An 18,877-nucleotide genomic window follows, 5' to 3' on the forward strand; every position below is an offset into this window, starting at 1 on the left:
AATAATGAGCTATGCAAAATTGTCACAAAGAGTTTTACATGACTTTGTTAACACCACAAAACTCAATTTCTTGCAGGAAGCCAAGAACACTCAGGGAACATATCCAACACTCAAGATTTAGAGTTGTGGGAGTGGAAAAATTCTATCAGCTATATTGTTTGAGGGGGGAAAAAAAGGCAGCATTCCATTATTATTTCATTTAAGCACTGTTATATACAAGTGTTTCTATTACTTCTTATCATCTGCAGTAATACATCTTTATAAGTATAATTGAATAAAGTGCCACTATCCATACATTCCCTGCCTAGTTAATGACTCTAATACTAATTGAAAAGCTTCTGCAGTGTCATAAGCCTATCAATAAATCTATGTATTTATAGCAATACTATCAGCAGAATATCTCATTGTTTTGACCTGATGCCATTTTAGCAACAGGCAATAAAAGAGGGTAGGAATTACATCTTCTAGAGCAAACCTTCCTGCTGCTCAGGCACACATATTTTTCAAGTCTAAGAAAACAGTACATTTTTAAACCTTTTTCTTTAACTTTTAGACAACCAGATTTTAGTGTTCTTAATTTATATAATATTTCTTGATAACCTCAGTGTAAGACTATCTGTAAACAGTTCACATGAACATTGTCTTTTCCTTTGGGTTATTGACCTTCTGTTACACAATATGATTTTAATTACATTTGGAAGATTTCTTTTAAAAATCTGTTGCACTCATCTTAGCGATTGCTAGCCTAAAGCTCTTTCTTCTCTCTGCCCCTTCCAGCTATATTAATATGATTTTCATAGTTTGTAACCTGCTTTCAACGGCCAACTAGAAATTCAGGTAGGGCAGAGAGAGTTCATGTTTGAAAACTTGCTAGTTTTATTCTGGCATTTAAACTGCTTCTGCTTTTATGTAGCACATATAAACTTGCTCACACAGTGAAGCAAGTGTTGCATAGGGTTCATACAATTCTACTTTGAAGGTGGTTCTCCTATTAGAGCCAACTGCAGGGTAGATGTAATGACCATATCAAATTTACAGAATATGTATTTGGTGTCAAGGAGTGTGTTGTCTGATGATGACTAAAAAGTGACCAAAATTGATATGTGACCCTATTCCCATAAAGATGTACAAAGAAAGGAATGGAAAGGCAGGCAGCCAGTTAACAGATAAATCATACAATGATCAGTTAACTACAAGTACTTCAATTTAGTAACTATTGGGTTGTCGGAAAAGTCATTACAAAATTTTTTTCCGTTTTTCTTTGCAAAAATGAATGATGACTTTTCTAACAAGCCAGTATTTTGTTAGTATAAAATAAAACAAACAAAAAGCATTTCTGAGATCAAATAATAGGGGATCTTATCCTAGCCCAGAATATAACACAGTATGTCTCTGAGGAAATAACTGTATAGTGAGACCTGACAGATAAACAAATGTCAGTAGAAAAGTGGAAGATGAAGAGAGACAGTATTTCAGATATACGCAAAACATACACATAAAAAATGAAGAAAAGGAGCCAGACGCAGTGGCATGGCAGTAGCACGATGCTCCACAATGCTAAGGCCTCAGGAGGTCTTCGGTTCACATCCCGAGGTCCCTCTACACACACAGAGTTTGCAAGCGTGCCCAGAATCTAGGCCGGCTTAGACTGGGGGGTGGGCTACAACACTGAATACCCTGGTGTAGATACCTTTATTTTCCTCTTTTTCTTTTTCTCTCTCTCTCAAGAAATAAAATTTTTAAAAAAACTAAAAAATTAATAAAATAAAATTTTAAAAAGAGCTGATATGTCTAGGACTTAATAATGAGTAAAGGAAAATGGTAAGAAAATTGGCTGGAGCCAATGAACAGATCATACAGAACTTCTAAGAGAGTAAAAGATGTAGATTTTACTGTTAGCACTTTGAAAGAGGGGCTTACAGTATCTAAACATGCTGTGACATGATCAGTTTTGCTACTTACATAAATGATTCTGACTGCTGATGGAGATTTCAGTGTAATACAATGACACCAAGTATGTCAGCAGTGGTGAAGAATATTAAAAAGTCACAGCAGTGGGTCAGACGAAAGCTGACTATAGTTTAGATGTATGTAGCCAAAGTAATGGTGGGTTAGGGATATCTTTTATGTTTGAGGGAAAGAAGAGGAGGTGGTGATATTAACTAAAAGATATTGGCAAACTTAAGATACTGGGAATAAGATAATAGGAATTACTCTTAGCTGTTTGAAATTCTTTCCTATTGTTGATTTCCACAACAACTGAGGGATGCTTGCGGTTAAAAGGACAGGTGCTCTAATTTGGATCCTCTAAACTGTAAAATTCTAGCCCAACTACTTAGAAGACCCTCAATCCCCTCAATCCCCTCAATCGTAAACAAAGAAGCCCTTCTCTGTTAGGTTTCTGACTCTAAACATGGTGATAATAACTGTATGTCTCTCAAAGTGTTGACATATGGTTAAGGACACAATGTGAAAACAAATATTTACACAATAATTGACCCTTACCAAGTAGATAATACAGGTTAATTATCAAATTAAACCTCACTGGTATGACCTACAAGGTTCTGCTGCTCTCTGCTCATCTCTCCTAGATCACCCAGCTGCACTCTTACGCTGACACTCCAGGGACATCAACCACCTTTCATCTTCTCTGGCATACCATAATCGGTTCTGCCTCAGCACTTGCTTTGCAGAAAGCCAGAAATTAATTCTCTTCCGCTCCTGCCCTTCACCTGGTTAATATTTACTCATCCTTCAGGTCTCTGCTCAAATGTCAAATTTCTCAGAGGAAATATCTTCTACCAGACTCCAAATTTATGAAAGCATAGGACACAATGCTTAGCAAAGCCTTTCCATTACACCTAGTAAAATAATAGCAATGTGATTCAAACTCAACAGGTATTTGGATAAATTAGTTGCCAATGATCAAATGAACAAATGAAAATAAGTTATGTTTAGGAATTAAGATTCTGAGTTCACTTTTGCATATAGTGAGTTGGAGAGATCTCTCAACTATTTAAATGGAGGATTTTATATTTTCCTTTGTAAAGTCATACTTGCAGATAAGGGACCACATAAGAAGGGTAAAGGATCCCAGACTTTCTCTGAGTCCCTGGGGTATAAATGCTCTGTTAGAAGGCAACATTTTTGAGCATTACTGAAATTTTAATAATAAAGCAGAACCTTTAAGAGAGCAATCAAAGATAGAAAAATGTTGGAGGTAATCACAATTAACCAAATACCTATCTATTAACAGACAAGAACCTTTGTTTATTAAAATGGTATGGAAATCCTAAGTGAGCAGACCTCATTTAGTTCAGACTACTTATGAATTAAGTACCAAATAGCCTAAGAGTTTCAAGATTCTTTTTTTTTTAAGAAGTATTTATTTAATTTCATTTGTTGTTGTTATGATTTAAATTTGACCAGAGAGAGAGATAAAGGGAAAGCAAGAAAACAAGCCACCAAGTCTGGAACTCCAGTCATGGTTGGACATGTGGGAATCCAGCACTTTTACCACCATGCCACCTCAAACTTATATTTTGTATAAAGAGTTGGTGTCTGTTTGCTATTTGTTACATAAGCAATATTTCATAGAATAAGGTATATGTGAGATGTTTCAATTTAAAAGTGGTATTATGCATTTCTAAAAATGTTTATTCACTCCAAAACAGATGCTGAAATTAATGAGTGAAAATAATGCAAAATGAGTGAAATTAATGAGAAAATACATACATCTATGCAAAATCTATGTAATTTTCTTACTAGAGTACTTAAGAAAAAAATAATCAAAGTGTAAACCTAAGCTGCAGAAGTCACCATTTCTGTATGTACCCAGTACCACACAAGTCCTCTCTATGGGATTCCAGGTGACCTGCTAGCAACAGACAACTACTCCAGACTCAAGATGCATCTTTCAGGCCAGCAGGTGGCATGGTAGTTAAGGGCATTGGACTCCCTTATGGCTGACTGTGGTTTGAGTCCCAGACCTGGTGGCTTGCTTTCTCACTTTTCCTTTCTTCTTCACTTTGTCCCTCTCAGGGAAGGAAGGAAGGAAGGAAGGACATCTGAAATGTTGATGAATTTGTTTCTGAAACTCATAATTATATTATACTGATACCATTATAATCACTTAAGAATTTTTATTATGGAAACACGTATTATAGTTAAACAGATTTCAATGAAAACTGATTTAAATAATTGGCCAGACTTGGTCTCATAATCAAGATTTTAGTTTTCTTATTAAATAAATAAAGTCAGAGTCAAATAATATGAAAGTTATGGCTATTAAAAAAATATGCCATTTCAGGATAGCAGATGGCATAATTGTTATGTCACTGAGCTCCCAAGGAGTCGACCACAGTTTGAGTCCCAGACCCAGCTGCTTAAAAACTCAAGCCAGGCACATGTGCGTGTGTGACCAAGATCCTAAGAGGAGAATGGAGGAGAAAGGGATTGCAGTGTGGCCATCCACCCTGGGGGGGTGTTTTTCTCTGTCTCTCTGTATCTCTAGTCAGTGCACATGCTCTATAGAAAACATCTATTAAAAACAAAGCCAAAAAAAAAAAAGGAAAGAAAAAAATAGGATTTCTATGTGTCCTAATAGAGAAAGATGCCAAAGCTAAAATGAATGACAAGGGCCAGCCTTTCTTTAGAGTGAATATGCAATGGATCAAAAACAAGACTAAGTTTAACTAATTCCTTACTGAAAGGGAGAAGGTACATTTTCCAGAACTGATAAACACTGTGTGTGTGTGTGTGTGTGTGTGTGTGTGTTAGGAGACCTAGAATTTTTTTTTTTCCTGATTACACTAGAGGTAAGAGGTCTCACTGACTACTTGTGAAGAAGACTAGACTCACTAACTACTTCTAGAAGAAGACTAGACTGCCTTCTCTCTTAGGTCACTAACTACTTCTAGAAGAAGACTAGACTGCCTTCTCTCTTAGGACTGTTGTATCAATGCACTGGAAAATTTCCAAAAGAATATTGTTATTACCTTACCTTGGGGAAAATATAATTCATCCCTTTAATTAGTAAATCAACAAGATTTCATTTAGGGCCTTGTATGGAAGGTACAATATCAAATGTTACTATAGGATCCTGGTGAACAAAGTTAATAAAATCTTTGCCCTCAAAAAGCTAACATATTATTAGAGAAATATTATACTGAACTTAATTTTATCTTTAATACATGTGTGTCTTAATTCACTATGCGTACATTAAACTAACTTTATATATATAAGAGATGATGTTCATGAGAATGTTTGATTTCGTCATGTTCTCACCATGTTTACCTTTTCATTTTGATATAATTTGGATATAAAAAAATTGTAAAAAGTATACAGAAACTATAATATATAATTATAATTCCCAAAACTGTATTAAGGTTACTGAAAGTAAGAAACTGCTCTTTTAACTACTTGTGTGGTGTTTTGTTTTGTTTGGTGTTTGCCATAGGGCATGCGTGTTTGCCAGAGGGAAATAGAAAGTGAGAAATCCCCCCTCCCAGGGGGATGGCCACACCACAAACATTTCACCTCCATTCTCCTCTTGGGAATTTCAGTTTGCATGCACACATGCAGGACATGCTTTTCAAGTTACCATGTCTCGGTATCAAAACATTCAGTAGGCCATATGACATCCACTGTCGCCTTTACCATCATGCCACCTTCTGGCCCCACTCAGCTTTTTTTTTTTTTTTTTTTCTTTTTTTGAGAGATTTTTGCTATGGGGCCCATGCACTAGCCAGAGAGACAGGGAGTCAGAAAGCAAGAAAGCACCCCCCTGGGGGGATGGCCATGGAACAATCCCTTCTCTTGGATTTTCGGGCATGCATGCTCAGGAGGCCGGTGTGAGTTTTAAGCCAGTACATCTAGGACTCCAAACGCAATGAACTACATGGAAGTCAAGCTTCTTATAAATAACATTGCCCAAAACCTATATTAAGGTTACTGAAAATAAGACACTACAGTGATGCAATATCATTAATTAACTAAATTTTCTTGTCCTTTCAAGCCCTGGCACTTCATTTTTTTTAAGCTTCCAGGGGCTATATGAGTTCACCAGAGAGAGACAGAGAGAGGGGGAGAAAGCATTCTCCAATGGGGAGTCATCACACCACAATCCCTTCTCCATGCCAGGATGTGAGGCATGTACGCACATGTGTCTGGCAGATTTTTCAAGACACTAGGGTCAGCTTTCGAACTGGGGTTAGCTTTTGAACTCAGGTCAGCCATATGAAAACTGACTCCCTTAACCACTGGACTACAGAACCAGCCCAAGCCTGGTATTTCTGAAGAGTACTAGTCAGCAATTTTTTACCACAGTTTGGTTTTGTCTGGTATTTTCACATGATGAAGTATGATAATTTAAGTTTCATCATTTCTTTTACTCTTTCATTTTTTTTCCCTAAGTCACAAGTACTCTTGTGCCTTTCTCAGTGAATTAGATCAGGAGTTCCATGATGTGATAATGTCTTATTGGTGGTATTAACTCCAAATACTTGATTAAGGTGGTGTCTACCATATTTCCTCATTGCAAAGCAGCTACTACTTTGATCTCTGTAATTAGTAAGTATTTGAATCTTTAAGAAACGAGGCAATAATCAGAACATACAAGAATCTTCCTTCTCATAATACTTTTATACTCACTAATTTTAGTACCTATCGGACTTACCTGCAACAATTATTTTGAAGTTTATGTTCAATAAATCCATTTTAAGGATCATTTTGTTCAGGTTTATTTATACTTGTTTCCTCTGGTTCTCTCTCATTTGTTCCTGTGTTCTGATGCACCTGGAATATTGAGTTTGGTTGCCAAACAATGCTGGTCTTTGAATGATACTAATTTTTCTCAGAGAAAATATTTGTCTGAAACAGTAATAGTATATGCAAATTTCTTTGACCGCACTAGACATCCAAATGATTCAAAACCCAATTTTTAGTCCACATGAAAGAATGCCTACTTTTCTCCCTTTTTTGTGAAGTTGACCTTCATACATTTTCCCTGAATGTAGAGATTATTTATGAGGCTTCTGCACTTAGTTGAATGCTGATATCCAATTTCTGCCTATATTATAACCTTCAAACTACCAAAAGTCTTTGCTTAGACTTTTAGGCCTCTAAGAAATGCCTTATGCCTGAAATTTTCTTCCTCTCATTCCATGCATTTGTAATTCAGAATTCAGCAAATTATTACTTCATTGAAAATTGCACAGAGTATTGGACTTAGTTCTTTATTTAGTAGCTCTGAAATTTTTTTTTTTCTCCTCTGACCATGAGTCTGTTGCAAATTCTCTCCACTATTATGCTGTAATCAAAAGTATAGGATTTACCAGAAAATATTTTCATTCACTCCAAGACCTTAATCCTGAAAGTCCTGGCTGTAGTTGTTGACTCCCGATTTCCTTAAATGCCTTTTTCGTTTCTTTTGTCCAGCTTTTATAATTGCCATCAGCAAGTAGTTTAGTCTGACACAATCTACGCCAGTGCAGTTAGAAGGAGAATCCTCAGTGGCTCATTGTGATTCAGTATTAGACTGAGAGTTGAAGTACTTATCATTGCTGCTATTTTTATTAGTTATTATTAAATCTTTACGTGTGTGGATTTCTCCATGTGTAAACAAAAGAACAGAAATGAATGTTTTATTTAAAAACCATTTTGTTTTGTTATAATATTAATAGTTAATTTTTCATAGGCTCGTCCCTCTTGATTTCTCCAAAAAGCAAAACAAATCACTTTTCAGATACAGAAATTGCATAAAACCTAAATTGAATGGTATATAAATTGAAATTAACATACACTGGGGACCAGCAGTTAGTGTAATGGCTATGTCGCTGGACTCCCACATAGTCAATCACGGTTCGAGTCCCAGACTTGGTGACTTAAACTCACGCCAGGCGCGTGTGCGTGCGTGCGTGCCCAAGATCCCAAGAGGAGAAGGGATTGCAGCATGGCCATCCCCCCGGGGGGGTAATTTGTCGCTTTCTGTCTCTCTGTCTCTGTCTGTCTGGCAAGCACATGCGCCCTATAGCAAAAACCTCTCCAAAAAAAAGAAAAAAAAATACACTGGAAGTATTGGCTTCAATTTTGATATTGAATATATTTTTCAAACTTAATTTAGATTTTGCCTTCGCTCTGACCTTGGTTTATTAAGAATCAAACACTTTATATCTCATCTAATAAGGATAACTATGTCAGTTTTGAACAAAATTATCATTCAAAACATTGTCTTATTTTAATTCATTATCATATATAGATGAGAATTCTAGATGTAACCTGTAGTGAAACTATACATTACCTGTGTGTAATTCATTGGTTAATTGAGTAAAGGCTTATTATTCCAGTGATAAAAGGACACAATATATTAAAATTAGAAAACCAACCAATTTCATATTTTAAAGTCATAAGCAACTTAAAAATAACTATATAGTGAAAAAAATTCACTGCAAATGCAATAAAGAAAGTATAAGGACCAGCAGTTGGCATAATGGCTATGTCACTGAACGCCCATGTAGTCAACCGTGGTTCAAGTCCCAGACCAGTGGCTTAAACTCACACCAGGCATGTGTGCATGTGTGACCAAGATCCCAAGAGGAGAATAGAGGAAAAGGGACTGAGGCATGGTCATCCCCTCTCGGGGGTGATTTCTTGTTTTCTGTCTGTCTGTCTCTGTCTTTCTGGCGAGCACATGCCCTATAACAAAAACCTGTCAAAAATAAATAAAATAAAAAATAAAGAAAGTACTTTACCTAAATACATTTTAGAAAGGGAATTTTCTTATTTTAAGCCAATTAATGAAAATTGTCATTTATGTAATAACAAATACAAAATAGATTTGAACTATTTGGGGCAATAGCATACTTACTAGTGACTAAAATAACCTTATTAAAATAGCATTTAAATTCCAGAGTGTATGATATAGACCTTGAATGTTTGTAGAAAGAAATAAATCAGTCAAAAGTAGAATGTTAATTTTGTCTTCTCAAATTTCAGAAGGATCAAATATTCCAGTCATACAGAACATTACATGTCATAAATTTCAATCTATATTTTGAAAAATAAAAGTAATATAATTTTCATTGAATAACAAAATAACATTTATCATTTTAAAACAAAAATTAATTCTTTGATGTTAATTTTTAAATTGCATTTGGCATTGTGTGATATTCATCTGTACTGCCTAGATATTTGGTATTTCACCAAACATGTCATTGTTTCAACTCTAAAAGGATAGGAGTAACCAAGTATCAGTATGCTGTAAAGTTATTGATATGGAGAAAGATTACTGCTATCCACCAAATCCTCTCAATTTTCTTTTCAATCTAGTTATGCATAACTAGAGCACTCTTACTATGACATGCATAGAACCACATCACACGATAAAATACACTCTTAACTCGATAAAAATTGTCAAAAAATCCTTTGTATACAATTTTACATGAATTCTTTGCTCATAGACTATTGAAAATCACCAAAAAGGGCCCAATATTTGTATGTAAAATTGTTATGTCCATTGCAAATAGAACATCAGCTATACGATACTGCAATCATAATCTGGCAAACATGCAGAAAAATGTGTGCACATACCAATAGCTTTAGCATTGTATTATTTAATTTAGAAATTTAATTTTCAATATTAAATCAGGGCTGCACCTCTGCTGTGTGAATTTATAATTTCAGCACTGAACAAAATGAATAATAATGAAATATGTTAAAATATTTGCATTACATTTTCATTTGTTAATTTGAAAGGAATACTTTAAAGCATGTGCCAGATTTCTGGTATTTCTTAGCCAAGACTTACCAAGAAAAGACTAAAGAAATAATACAATAATTTTGATTAGGTATTTCATTTTTAATATATTCATTCACTATTATACAAATGTATTTACATAGAACTCATTATACTTTCTTCAAGTGCAGACAAGAGAAAAATGGAATGAGTAGTACTGAGAAAATCCAGGACGTTTTATAATGAAGTACTTATTGGTACCTATTTTTATCTACTCAATTTTTTAAACATTAACCTATTTTGTGTTTTTGTTTGTATTGGTGTCAAGAGAGAAATCCAACATAGGTAATTCTGACCAGAATTATGGTAGACTTATCCAGTGTGGGCAATTATTAATTTTTTTTCCTACTGATCACAATATCTTCTGACTGAGGCAGCAACTGGAAACTTCTGCCTGCCTTAAGAAGAAGATAGGGGTGAGGTGTAAAAGGAATCAACAAACAAAACAAATTCACTCTAAAAACCTAGCCTAGAAGACACAGCAATGTGCCTGATACACTCAGCATGAAGTTGTAGCATTTATGTTACATTAAGAAATATTAAAATAAGTTTTTTCCTTCTAATCCAGTGGTTTTCAGTATTTTGAATGTTAGGTTCTTTCCTTTTGGTTTAGTTCTTTCTCTGTCCTCACCTTTTTATCAGTGTACTCTTGAAACCATATATAAAGTATGTGTATGCTTATGTGTGTGTGTGTGTGTGTATGTTTATACTTATTTTTGGCAATTTTTCTTATACTTAACTTTTTAAATGACAAATAATAATAGCACTTATTTAAGGAGTACAATTTGACTTTCCCATATAATATCTATTGATTAAATTAAGTAATTAGGATGTCTATCATCTCAACAATTAGTCATTACTTAGTGTTGAGAACATTTTTTTACCTATTCTAAAAAAGACTGTAGTTGTTGTTAACGTACTGATCTTTATAACAGTAAATCTTGTTCCTCTTATCAACATGTAATTTTACTGTTTGTTTCAATTTCCCAGAGGGTACATGCACTCACTGGAGAGACAGAGAGCACGCAAGCAGGAAAAAGAGAGAGAAAAGGAGAGAGACAAAGTGAGAAATCACTCCCTATGGGAAACGGTTTGTGGAAAATAAGTAATATACAAAAATTATGTATGGATTTCAAAAAAAAATTGTACCAAAATTAACACATTAATTTCATTTTTCTATGAACTTTTTGATGCCACCTTCCTATATACTGGGTTGTTGGAAAAGTCATGACATTATTTTTTCTACATTTTTCTATGCAAAATGTGTCATGACTTTCAGGACAACCCTATAAACACAGACACACACACACACACACACACGTGTATGTGTCACATATGTACATGTAGGGTTAGAGTTAGGGTATGGTTGTACTGGGTTATCAAAAAAGTCATGACACATTTTTGCATAGAAAAACACATACAAATACATTATGAGTTTTCCAACAACCTAATATGTATGAATACATGTATATACACACACACACATATATATATATGCATGTACACACATATACCACCTTTTCTTTATGCATTCACCTGTTGGACACTGAGACTGATTTTACATTTTGGCCCCATTGTGAAGCGTTTGGGTGTAGACGTCTTTATGACATACCCATTTCTTTACCTTTAGATATAGCCCTCATAATGGGGCTGTTAAAGCAAATACTACAAGTAGAACTCCCTAATTTATTTCATGTCAATTTTTTTGTAGTGGTAAAAATTGATATATATTTATTTCATATCTCGACTTATAATATGAAAAGTCATGATGCATTTTTGCATAGAAAATTACACAATCACCTTCCCAATGACCTAATATAACTATACATATTTATACTGTTGCTCAGAATGTTCCTACTTGGTCACTTGGAGCTCTTTCAGATTAACCCATGTTTCCCTCTAATAAATTCTCATCTTAATATATTTTGAGCTCTTTTTTCTTTCCTAGATTCATATTGTACTTTCCTCACCACAGACCTAGAAATAACAATTTCTCTGAGAAGCTCTGGTTCCTATAATTGGAGAATGGTACTTAAATATAATAGATGATGCTAAATTACCTCTTTAACCTAATATTGATTAGTATATACATTTTTAACTTGCCATAGTGTATGAATATATCCTTAGTACTAACTTACATTTCATTCTATCATTCTTTTTCTACAAAGAATTATTTATTTAACTTTAGTCTTATTGTTTTAAAATTTGTTATAGGGCACATGTAATCACCAGAGAGGAAAAGTGAGAAAGCAAGCCTCCAGGTCTGGGACTCAAACTGGAGTTGGTTATGTGGGAGTTTGGTACCTTAACCATCATGCCACCTGCTGATCCCAATTCTTATCATTCCTTAAGTTCTTGTGAAAGTTGTGCATACATTATACACTGGGCCATCACTAGGTACATTTAATAAATCAATGACAATTAGTGAACCAATATTGATACATTTTTTAAGTAAGGCCCATAGTACATTGAGTTTCATACTGTGATGTCGGTTCTATGGAAGGTAACAAACACAGAACATCAATTATCCACCAACACAGTACAGTACGGGGTATTTCACTGTTCTAAATACTCCCTGTGGTACATCTATTCATCCCTTCCATCACGTTTAAGTTAGTATCATCAATGTATTGAGTCTGCTTCTGTTCTCTGCTGTTGGGCTGTGGCAGTTAAACATGTCGGTTTGGGCTAAAGCTATTCTAAACAAAATTACATATTTAGTCATTGATGCTTCCTAGCTTTTTTGTTTTGTTTTGGGTATAAGACTAGTCTATGGATCTTTGCTATACAAAATATGATGCAAAAACTTACAGAGTAAATATCTGGCATCACAAACAACATCTGGAATTTCTTAGAAATGCAGGTTTGGTTCTACTCCTAGAATTACTGACTCAAACTACTTTTTGTTTTGTTTTCTTTTTCTTTTTTATGGAGAGATTTTTGCTATAGAGCACATACACTCACCAGAAAGACAGAGACAAACAAGAGAGACAGAAAGTGAGAAATCACCACCCCCCCCCAGGGGGGATGGCCACGCTGCAATCCCTTCTCCTCCATTCTCTTTTTGGGATCTTAGGCACACAAGCACATGCGCCCAGCCTGAGTTTAAGCTGCTGGGTCTGGGACGCAAACTGCAGTCGACTACATGGGAGCCCAGCAACACAACCATTATGCTAACTTCTGGTCCCTTGACTCAAACTTTTCAAATTAATAAGACCTCAGGTGTTTCATATGCACAGTAAATTTTGAGTAGCATTACTCTTTAAGGCCAAGATAATAAAGATGATCCATATTTTCCATACATTGTTTTTGAAGTAAAAATTAAAATTACCCACCAAAATAAAAATAACTCTTCAAATAAGTCAGCATAGATTCATTTTTAGAAATGTGGTCCTACATTTAGGATATTAGTCTTCCTGGAGATTGAAACATCATCATTAAATTCCAACAGCCTCTTTGCCTCTACTTCAGAAAACAGAAGTCTTCTTTTGTTTGTTTGTTTAAGTATTTGAAAAGATATTTGTTTGGGACCAGCAGTTAGCATAATGGCTATGTTGTTGAACTCAAACGTAGTCGACTGCAGCTCAAGTCCCGGACTCAGTGGCTTAAACTCATGCCAGGCGCGTGTGCGTGCATGCCCAAGATCCTGAGAGGAGAATGGAGGAGAAGCGATTGCCACGTAGCCATTACCCCTGGGGGCTGATTTCTCACTTTCTGTCTCTCTGCCTCTCTTTTTGGCGAGCGCACACGCCCTGTAGCAAAAACCTCTCCAAAAAGAAAAGATATTTGGTTCTCTTTTTGTGTCTGTGTGTGTGTATGTATATATATATGTGTGTGTGTGAACACACACACACACACACACACATATACAGTGGCTGTAAGTATATGTTGTAATACAATAGTATGAAAAATATTCCTTTATTTTTCCCCTCAGAACCCTTTAATTGCTAGGCCCTAATTAGTGAAAAGTAGATTAACATGTGGAAAAAAGATTTAGGAGAAGCTAAATTGATCGATTTAAATAAAAAAGAGATCTACGTAGATGAGAAAGTATAAACTATGGAAGTTGGAGGGAAGAGGAAATGGGGGGAGGTGAGAGCACTAGGAGGAGACTGGATTGTGGTGCATGTTAACTCTGTGCTCTGTGAGGCTCTCATGGAGAGAAGAACGAAATAAAATTAACTTAAAAAAGAAAAGAGAGGAACCAGCAATTGGCATACTGGCTGTCACTGGACTCCCATGTAGCAGACTACAGTTCGAGTCCAAAATCCGGTGGCTTAAACTCACACCGGACGCGTGTGCAAGTGTGCCCAAGATCCCGAGAGAGGAGAATGGAGAAGAAGGGATTGTGGTGTGGTCATCCCCCATGGGATGTGATTTCTCACTTTCTGTCTCTCTGTCTCTCTTTCTGGTGAGCACATGTGCCCTATAGAAAAAAACCTTTCAAAAAAAAAAAAAAGAAAAAGAAAATGAAAATAGAAAGAGCAAGGCTCGGGAGTGCATTTAGTAAAGAGGGGAGGAGTTTGGGATAGCAATATCTAAAACAGATTTCTTTTTTTTTTTTTTTTTTTGAGAGGTTTTTTCACTATAGGGCATGTGTGCTCACCAGACAGAGAGAGACAGAAAGCGAGAAATCACCCCCCAGGGGGGATGGTCATGCCGCAATCCCTTCTCCTCCATTCTCCTCTCTGGATCTTGGGCACGCACGCATACGCGCCTGGCGTGAGTTTTAAGCCACTGGGTCTGGGACGTGAACCGCGGTCGACTACGTGGGAGTCCAGCGACATAGCCATTACGCTAACTGCTGGTTCCCTAAAACAGATTTCTGAGAAATGTTGCTGCTCTGTGTTGAATGAAATACTTCCATTCCATTCAACTCTTTTTGAGGCGCAAATCTTAACTTTTTTCAACTTTTTTTACTTAAATTTGTATTTCTTTAATATAATAAATGATAAGAAAAAATAGTATTTATTTAAAGCACACAAAACTAGAAGGTTTTTGTTGTCATTGTTTTGTCTCTCTCACCAGAGAAAGAGGGAAGGAGAAGGAGATAAAACAGTGGGGGGGGGTTAGAGAACAGGAGGAAAACACCACCAGTGGTACATGGTCATGCCCAAATCCTTTTTTCTTCCATTTCTCCAGCCCATCAAGATTCTGGGCACACACACCTGGCTGACATGTTTTTCAAGCCACCGCAGCCAGGATTTGAACCATAGTCAGTCATGTGACATCCAGTTTCCTGTGCACACTGCTTTAACCACTGCACTATGGGGCCAGCCCCAGAAGGTATAAAGTTTATTTATTCACTTCTTCCATAACCATGGGAAACAGAGAATGACAGAATGTCCCCGATGGGATCTAAATGTCATGATCTATCTCCAGTCTTCAGCTGGCTAAGGACCATAGGCAAGCATGTGCCCAATGTACTCTGGGAGGTCTCTGGAAATGAACTGTGGATTACCTCACAGAGCATGATGTTGTCCTGCCGCACCACTATCTGTCCCTAGAAGGTAGTAATAAATAAATTATTCTTCACAGACATATTAGAAAACAAGCCTTACGAATCTCACTTTTCAGAAAAAGAATCTAATGCTGAAAGAAAACAAAACAAAAAGTTAAATAGCCACATGCCTTATATCAATGTTTAATGAAAAAAAGCCCAGGTTTTTCAGATCTCAAAACTAGTATCATTTCCCCCATTAGCTAAAAATCATGGCAGTGTATTAGAATTTTTAGACAAAGAATTAAAGCACATCTCTAGGTGATATCAGGATTCAAAATCTGTACACCATCCTGCTAAAAATTGGTATTGGTACTAATCTAATATCTGTAGATTAAAATCAAATAATATTTTCTAAAAGTAATGCAGATTTATCCCAGGAACTACCTTTTCTTTGAGAGTCACCCATTTCCTAATTCTGAGAGATAACTGAGATTCATTCATTCTTTTTAAAATTTTTATTTAAGTTTATTTATTTACTTATTTTAATTTGACCATAGAGGGACAGAGAGAGAGAAAAAGTGAGAAAGCAAGCCACCAGGTCCAGGACTCAAACTGTGGTCAGCTATATGGGAAATCAGTGCCCTTTTAACCACACCACCTGCCAGTGCCAAGATTCACTTATCAACCTTACCTACACAACATGCAAACAAAACCTGCCTCAAACCGTGTCAATTTAATCTTGAAAAAAATATTTGATGAGTTTAAAGAAAATACCTTTTTTACTTTTACTAAGTTACCCCACCCACCTCCTACAATCCACTCATCCTCATCAAAAATTTTAAAAAGAGAGGAGAGTGGGGAGAGAAAGTAACTTAATATCCATGAACAATAGTAATCTGGCAAACCAGATCAAAAATCTCTTTTGGGAATATCTTTACTATTGTGTATCTTGGAAGAAAATAAAAAATAAGTAAACATATTTTAGACCTGGAGGGGGGAAAATGTGCCTTACCTTAGGAACCTGCACTAGAAGAAAAAAATATTGTTAAAGTAGTATGATTTAAACTTTTGAAGTATGTACGTACAGTTCTTGGTTCTAGTCAACCAACAATGTAACAAAGGTCAAGTCACAGAATTTAGTATCATTATCATATTTTACTCAGAATAATAATAAAATGTATAGTTATTTCTTTTTCTTTCTTTCTTTTTTTTTTTCCATAGATAGTATGTGCTTGCTGGAGAGAGAGAGAAAGAGAGAAGGAAAGTAAGAAACCATCCCTCCATTCTCCACTCAGCATGAGTTTCAAGTCACTGAGTCCAGGCCTCAAACTGCAACTGGCCTTGTGGGAGTCCAGGGCTGCAACCATCACACCACCAGCTGGTCCTGTACACAGTCAATCTTAATGAGTGCTGGGAGAATCAAAGTGTATTTTTATATTATACTAAAATATTTTCTAAACTGTACTATGTGGCTTGTTATACTTAATCTATAAGAAATAAACAAACATGTACATATCATAATATATCCTAGGCTATAGTTTTCTAGTATGACCTTAAATAGGTTCTATTTCTAAGCTTTTTGTAAAAAAAAAGAAAAAAAGCCTCGAAAAAGTTTTTGTCTTAAACCCACATAAAAAATATTAAATATGTGAATCAAATCAGTAATTAGTTTTTTGTACCACATTGCATACTTTTATAGTTCAAAAATTATCTTTAAAACTACACAAAAATAAAGAAAATAGAGAAAGGCAAAACTGCATAATTGGAGCTACATACTAATAACATGTAATTTACACCACTTAATTAGAATTTAGCCAATAACAATAATCACACCTGGTGGCCAATTAAAATTTCCTGTCTTTAATTTTCCTCTTGCAAGTATCCACAACTTATTTTTCTGTTTTCCACCTGGTTGGAAATGCATTGCCAAAAAACAATCTAACCTTTAACTTGTTACCAGGAGAATTTACTGAGCATGTTTATGTAGAATTCAAATGTGACCAGAAAGAAAGGTAAATTATCTAAAGGGGAGCTTGAAGGTAAACAGCTGTCAGTGAACTATGAATTATCTCAAAGGCACATTAGCTAAACTCATTTTTAAAAGGAAAATTGTTTTCCATGTTGAAAGGAATAACCACAAGCACCCCAAACTTGCTCTTAATTTTCTTAGAAAATTTCTGAACTCATTACTTCCTTGGGGAAGCAATATGATGAGCTGCTTTAATTTTTTCAAGTTTTTTTCTTTCAATTCTGTTTTTTAAATTATATTTTTCTTTTCAGGAGTTGAACTATATATGGAGTGGAGAACCAAAACGCCCTTCTTTTATCAACACTCCTATTTTGTGGCTCAATTTTGACCTGGGTTTAATTATTTAAAACTGTTCTGCTCATATTGAGTTCATTTATATTTTGTTTTGGTTTTCAAAATGCAATCTTTCATAAAATTCAGGCTATAATAAGTGATGTTTTACTTTATATTTTAAACATCAATATTAAAATATTTATTTTAATGAAGCCAATGAATCAGTCGCCTCTTTCTTTGGTTCTCTTTTTAATCGATGGACTATGAGCTATTCTTGATTTACTCAGGAGAAGAATTTTTTTTTTTTTTAAATTATCTCCTACCTACCTACCTACCTATTTGTTGTAATTTCATACCTCTGACTCCAGGGCTCAAGCCATGGTCAACCATGTAGGAATTCAGCACCTTAATCACCATGCCAACTGCTTTCCTTGATGACTATTAAAAATGAATTCTTGGGACCAGCAGTTAGCGTAATGGCTATGTCGCTGGACTCCCACATAGTCGACTGCGGTTCGAGTTCCGTACCCGGTGGCTTAAACTCACATCGGGCGCGTGTGCGTGTGTGCCCAAGATCCCAAGAGGAGAAGGGATTGTGGCGTGGCCATCCCCTCTGGGGGATGATTTCTCACTTTTTATCTCTCTGTCTCTGTCTGGTGAGTGCACGTGCCCTATAGCAAAAAAAAACTCTCAAAAAAAAAAAAGTAAAAAAAGAAAAAAAATTAATTCTTTTTCCTATCATGCCTTATACTTTAAATATATAACTTGATTAAACAGAAATGGCAGGAGAAACTTTAGGCCGATTCCTGTAACAGAAAGAAAACATCAAGCTGTTCTCATGACCCAAGGGTGGAGGTGAGGGGAGGAGATCCCACATAGCAGGTCAGGAAGTATGAATTTCACTTCGGCAGCTTATAGACAAGTCCAGCACATGCGATGTGAGCCCAAATCCCTGCAGCATGGAGAAATGGGAGAGAAGGGATTATGGTGTAAAATGCCTCATTGGGGGATGCTTTCTCCCTCCCTCCCTCCCTTTCTCTCTCTCTCTCGTGGGTGCACAGCACCGTCTGGCAAAATTAAATAAAAACAAAACAATAAACAACAACATATTTAGCATGGTAGAACCTGAAGAGCCAAGTGGATCACAAATGTGTACACGATATATTACCGTATTAGTGTTTGTTACAGATGTTTTAAAATAGTCAAATTTATATTACACGAGAATTAAGCATTATACTAGGTAATCAGAAAAGTCATGATGTATTTTTATGGTTTTTTTTAATGTAAAAATGCATCATGACTTTTCTGATGACCCAATAGTACTGTGGCATTTCTAGGG

At 35.6% G+C, this 18,877-nt stretch overlaps 1 long non-coding RNA gene across 1 annotated transcript in view; it reads right to left on the bottom strand.

The window, feature by feature from the left end:
* Window positions 1-18,877, bottom strand: part of LOC102489245 (uncharacterized) — a 393,185-nt gene that overhangs the window by 362,685 nt on the left and 11,623 nt on the right. The window lies entirely within an intron of this gene.

The sequence above is a fragment of the Tupaia chinensis genome, unplaced genomic scaffold (genome assembly GCF_000334495.1).
Source record: "Tupaia chinensis unplaced genomic scaffold, TupChi_1.0 Scaffold000370_1, whole genome shotgun sequence".
In the NCBI taxonomy this organism is placed as follows: domain Eukaryota; kingdom Metazoa; phylum Chordata; class Mammalia; order Scandentia; family Tupaiidae; genus Tupaia; species Tupaia belangeri.